The 6,377-nt window shown below is 44.6% G+C and overlaps 1 pseudogene; it reads left to right on the forward strand.

Moving 5' to 3' along the window:
- The first annotated feature begins 3,770 nt into the window (after positions 1-3,770).
- LOC111554873 lies at positions 3,771-4,716 on the forward strand (annotated as a pseudogene).
- The last annotated feature ends 1,661 nt before the right edge of the window (positions 4,717-6,377 follow it).

A 6,377-nucleotide genomic window follows, 5' to 3' on the forward strand; every position in this document is an offset into this window, starting at 1 on the left:
AGGAAGCTGAGATGAGAGGATCTCTTGACCCTAGGAGTAGAAGGCTGTAGTGAGCTATGATCACACCACTGAATTCCTGGGCAAACAGCAAGACACTGTCTCAAAAAAAAAAAAAAAAAGAGTGCCCTGAACTGTAGAATAAGTGGACTCTGGACTCAGTTACCCTAGGAGAAGCAGAACTGAGCTCACAGAGCTGAGACATAGGAGAAATGTGTTTGACTTGGCTTAAACCTAGACTTCCTAGGCCAGGTCACAGTGTCGCCTCCACTTTTTCCCTTTAACTTTTGCTCAAGAGATCATACTGATTTATAAGAGAAACAGACTGCTAACCAAGAAGTCTCCTTCCTCTCCCCTTCTTTCTGTTCTGGTAAGTTCCATACCTAAATAGAACATAGTGACTTATGGTGCCAGCCCAATTATTAAGAGCCTCTTCAGTCTGAAAGTGTAATGTATATGTTTGTTCGTCCACATTCTTGACAGATGAACAGACTGATACCCCCAGGAAGTCATCAGCAGAAGAGAGATGGGTCTTTAGGAACACCTGTAAGCCAAGGTGTTATACAAGACTAGGGATGTGTGGAGCAGAGGTAGAAATACCCACAGATAGGAAAGAGGACCCCTCTGGTATATGGAGAGAAGGAAAGGTCAGCCTACTCAAAAGTATCCCCCTATCACTTGACACACCCTCCACAGGGTCATCATCAAGGAACTGTAATTCATCCATGACAAGCACCTTCCAGCTCAAATGTAAACACTCCTGAGACAGTCCCCACAGGAGCTCAGAAACATTCTCCATGCACCCCTCATGGGGACATCTTGCTCTTACAGCAGTAAACATCTTGCTTCCCTACCCACAGGGAAGCACCCTACAGGTGCTTCCTTACCTGTCCCTACCTGTGCCATGACCGCAAGATGCCTACAAAAAAAAAGGAAGGACACCTCACTGGCACCTCTCTCCTTATTCTCATCTGCACTTTGTCACCTGGGCTCTGAAGCAGCCCTGCTCCTGCTGTCGGGACACACAAAGTACTCATGGATGTGACCTTTTCATCTTTTGCCTACTCTCTCCCTAGGGTTCAGACATCATCCCTGTGTCCTAACCAGCGAACAAGTGGCATATTCCCTTTTCTCCCAGGAACCTACACAAAATTGCTTCTCCTATGAAAGCCACTTCCACTATGCACATCAATCAAGGCAGATGCATAGCAGGGGCCAGGGGATCCTGGGCTGCTCTTCCAGCACTTAGCCAAACATTGAATCTGTTTATGCTCCACTGGGACACAAAGGAATGTCATAGGCACTAAAATATTCCACATCCCAGTTACGCCCAAGCAAGCCTGGTTGGTGTTAGGAGCCCCAGATTCTACCTCAAGATTGTGCTGCTGTTTTCCCTACGGCGTGGTTGGTCATACACAGGTGAGGTCCAACCTTTAATTATCCCTTTGCCTTGGGTTCCTGTCAGAGGTGTTCAAACCAGAGCAATTCCATCTTGAATAGGGGCTGGGTAAAATGAGGCTGAAACCTACTGGGCTGCATTCCCAGGAAGTTAAGCATTCTAGGTCATTGGAGGTTGGCACAAGATACAGGTCATGGAGACCTTGCTGATAAAACGGGATGCAGTGAAGAAGCCAGCCAAAGCCCACCAAAACCAAGATGGTGAAGAAAGTGCCCTCTGGTCATCCTCACTGCTCATTATATGCTAATTACAATGCATTAGCATGCCAAGGGACACTCCCAACAGCACCATGACAGTTTACAAATGCCATGACAACATCAGGAAGTTACCCTCTATGGTCTAAAAACGGGACGAACCCTCCGTTCTGGGAATTGCCCACCTCTTTCCTGGAGAACTCATGAATAATCCACCCCTTGTTTAGTATATAATCAAGAAGTCACAATAAGTGTAAACAACTGAGCAGCCCACATGGCTCTCCCTATGGAGTGGCCACTCTTTTATTACTTCACTTTCTCAATAAACTTGCTTTCACTTTACTCTATGGATTTGCCTCAAATTCTTTCTTGAGTGAGATCCAAGAACCCTCTCTTGGTGTCTGGATTGTGACAATTCTCTAAACTAGGTCTCCAGTAACATTCCTCTAAACTAGGTCTCCAGTAACATTCCTCTAAACTAGGTCTGGGAGTTCTTTTTTTGAACTGAATGGCTGCTGAGAAGTTTCCAACAATATTTGTAGAGATCAGTCTACAGTAGGTACACATCTCAGTCCACAAACTTAGATTTACTTAAAAACAAGAAAAAAAAGAAAATGCCAACTTCCAGTAAAGAACTTGAAGTCATCTCTCCTATTCTCGCAACAAGAAAAAAACCTGAACAAACTAATGATCATCAACTTTTAGATCCATCAGAGAACTGAGGTCACAGAGCCAATCTCTGTCCCCAAAACTGGGGACAATAGAAAATTACAAAGAATGGCAGCTTACTGGGAGCAGAAACTCACAGCTGGAGTCAGTATCTGTTGTAGTGTGTGAAACTGGCATCAGCAGTTGCTGGAGGCTCAGTGTAAACGAGCTTGAGAATTGAAAACCCCAAAGGGAGCCAGTCATAGGGAGGTGTCCATGCTCGTGTGAGTTTTGTCTTGAGGAATTCCACCAGGTCCCCACTGTGAAGATCAGAGAAAAATAACCTCTAACTCCCAGCAGAGGAGGGCGGAAGTAACTGCTCTGAAATATACCCAGAGCTCTCTGTTCTCTTTAACAAGTTCTGCCCTCAAGGGAAACTACTTTACCAGAGTCTAACCTACTGGGGTTTTACCAAAGCCCAACTGACCTGCGGGAAGAGAAATACCCAACTCAGGCTCACTAAAAGACTAAGAGTTAATCAGAAAAGTAAAGAATGCTTCCCTAACCCCCACACCTTGCCACCACATCAAGATGGCCCCTGTATAATAACGGGATTTCAGGTTAAAAAAAAAAAAAAAAATCTGGCCGGGCACGGTGGCTCACGCCTGTAATCCCAGCACTTTGGGAGGCTGAGGGGGGCAGACCACCTGAGCTCAGGAGTTCAAGACCAGCCTGGCCAACATCGTGAAACCCCATCTCTACTAAAAATACAAAAAAATTAGGCAGGTGTGGAGATGGGCACCTGTAATCCCAGCTACTTGGGAGGCTGAGGCAGGAGAATGGCTTAAACCCGGGAGGCAGAGGTTGCAGTGAGCTGAGATTGTGCCATTGCACTCCAGCCTGGGCAACAAGAGCAAGACTCTGTCTCAAAAAAAAAAAAAAAATCTACAAGCCTAAGACCCTATTTAAAGAGTCTCTAGGAAAACCCAAGACACCACAGGAGACAAAAACAAAAGCATTCAAGAAAATTTTAGTCTCTGACATCACAGCTACAACAAACAGCGAACATAGCCTCACTCCTAGCCACATAAACACACTAGAGATCAACCTATGTCAGTTCCTTCTACCCAATACATCATATCTGACTTTCAACAGAAAATTACAAGGCATGATAAAAAATAAAAAAACACATTCTGAAGAAACAAAGCAAACATCATACACAAACTCATGTATGGCAGAGATTTGGGGATTATCAGACCAGAAATGTAAAATAACTGATTAATATGTTAAAGGCTCTAATGGAAAAGTTGGATGACATCCAAGAGCCGATGGGGAATGGAGGCAGAGAGATGGAAACTCTAAGAAATAATCAAAAGGAGAGGCTTGAAATCTAAAATTTACTTATGCAGAGTGACCAGAGGCAGCAGTGGCAAGTGGGTCCTTGTGGTCTAGAAGAACCCTGAAAAATATGTCTCTCTCCATCTCTTGAAGACTTGAAGATAGACTAAGTAATTCAGGCTCAAACTGCTTGATATGGTTTGGCTGTGTCCCCACCCAAATCTCAAATTGTAGCTCCCATAATTCCCACATGTCATGGGAGGGACCCAGTGGGAGGTAACTGAATCAGGAGGGCGGGTCTTTCCCATGCTGTTTTTGTGATAGTGAATACGTCCTATGAGATCTGATGGCTTTATAAAGGAGAGTTTCCCTGCACACGTTCTCTTGCCTGCTGCCATATAAGACATGACTTTGCTCCTCCTTTGCCTTCCACCATGATTGTGAGGCCCCTCCTGACATGTGGAACTGTGAGTCAATTAAATCTCTTTCCTTTATAAGTTACCAAGTCTCATGTGTGTCTTTATTAACAGTGTGAGAACAGATTAATACGCTGCTTTTTCTGCAAACCCTGCCAACCCAGCAATTTTTTCAGAAGCTTCTGTTCACATCTCTCAAGATGGAAACCACTATCCCAAATTATGTCCAGAGCTCTCTCAATACATGGGTCTGAGTTTAAATGAAGAAGAAATACATGCAAATATGACCATGGTTTCTGGAGCACCAATTCAGGCCCAGTTGATAGCAAGACCTTCCAGTACGAACTATACAATGGCTCCTGTAACTGGTAATGATGTTGGAATTTGTAGAGCAGAAATTCAGCAAGGGATTCATGAAGCCATTGGATCAAGAGGGAAAATTCATGAAGCCATAACTATCAAGATGGAAAAATTAGACTCAGGCTTAAATCAATAGATAATGGTATATTTGTTCAGCTAGTCAAGGCTAATTCTCCAGACTCATTGGTTGGTCTGAGATTTGGGGACCAAGTACTCCAAATCAGTGGTGAAAACTGTGCAGGCTGGAGCTCGGATAAAGCACACAAGATGCTCAAACAGGCTTTTGGAGAGAAGATTTCTATGACCATTCACGACGGGCCCTTTGAATCGACAATTACCACGCATAAGGATAGCACTGGACATGTTGGTTTTATCTTTTAAAATGGAAAAATAGGCCAGACGTGGTGGCTCATGCCTGTAATCTCAGCACTTTGGCAGGCCAAGGCAGGCAGATCACCTGATGTCAGGAGTTTGAGACCAGCCTGGCCAACGTGGTGAAACCCCATCTCTACTAAAATTAGCCAGGCATGGTGGTGAACACCTCTAATCCCAGCTACTCAGGAGGCTAAGGCAGGAGAATTGTTTGAATCCAGGAGGCAGGGGATGCAGTGAGATGAGATTGCACCACTGCACTCCAGCCTGGCCAACAGAGACTCCATCTCCAAAAGAAAAATAGAAAGAAAGAAAAAACAACATCCATAGTGAAAGACAGTTCTGTAGCCAGAAATGGTCTTCTCACAGAACATAACATCTGTGAAATCAACAGACAGAATGTCATTGGACTGAAAGACTCTCAAATTGCAGACATACTGTCAACATCTGGGACTCTAGTTACTATTACAATCATGCCTGCTTTTATCTTTGAACATATTAAGTGGATGACAGCAAGCATGAAAAGCCTAATAGACCACACCATTCCTGAGGGTTTAAAATTCACCACACGACGGAAATGTAGCTGGACGTCTCCAGTTTCCTTCTTTGGCAACTTGTGTGTTCTGCACATGAAGATTTCTGGGGCCAACAATTGAGCATACGTGGCATGAGGATCTTTCCATCTCACATTATGGCTGGGAATCTTACTGTTTCATCTGATACCTTGTTCAGATTTCAACAGACCTGTAGCCTCATCCTGGTTTTATAGAGGTGAAACTTTCAAGAGATTTACTGACTTTCCTGGAATAGTTTCTCTCCCAGAAACCTGATACTTTTATAAGCCATTTTGATTAGGATGACTGATACAGGCTTAGCTTCGTGTGAGAACCAGTCACCTTTCTCCTAGGTCATGAAAAGTGCTGTTCATGCTATTTTAGTTCGATGGCATGTTTGCATTTTTAACACATTCTACCACAGTACACTTAGAATGATTGCCTTTGATAGTTTTTTTTTTTTTAATTCTGTGTATGTGTATATAAAATGCCAATTAAGAACACTGGTTTTGGGCCAGGTACAGTGACTCACGCCTGTAATCCCAGCACTTTGGGAGGCCAAGGCGGGCAGATCACGAGGTCGGGAGATTGAAACCACCCTGGCTAACGCCGTGAAACCCCTTCTCTACTCAAAAATACAAAAAATCAGCCGGGTGTGGTGGCAGGCGCCTGTAGTCCCAGTTCCAGCTACTCGGGAGGCTGAGGCAGGAGAATGGCGTGAACCCGGGAGGCAGAGTTTGCAGTGAGCCGAGATTGCGTCACTGCACTCCAGCCTGCGCGACAGAGTGAGACTCCATTTCAAAAAAAAAGAATACTGGTTTCGGCCAGGTGCCGTGGCTCACACTTGTATCCCAGCACTTTGGGATGCTGAGGTGGGAGGATCACTTGAGGTCAGGAATTCAAGACCAGCATGGCCAACATGGTGAAAACCTGTCTCTACTAAAAATACAAAAATTAGCCAGGCATGGTGGCGCATACCTGTAATCCCAGCTACTCAGGAGGCTGAGGCAGCAGAATTAGCTGAACCCAGGAGGTGGAG

The sequence above is a fragment of the Piliocolobus tephrosceles genome, chromosome 9 (assembly GCF_002776525.5).
Source record: "Piliocolobus tephrosceles isolate RC106 chromosome 9, ASM277652v3, whole genome shotgun sequence".
Lineage (NCBI taxonomy): Eukaryota > Metazoa > Chordata > Mammalia > Primates > Cercopithecidae > Piliocolobus > Piliocolobus tephrosceles.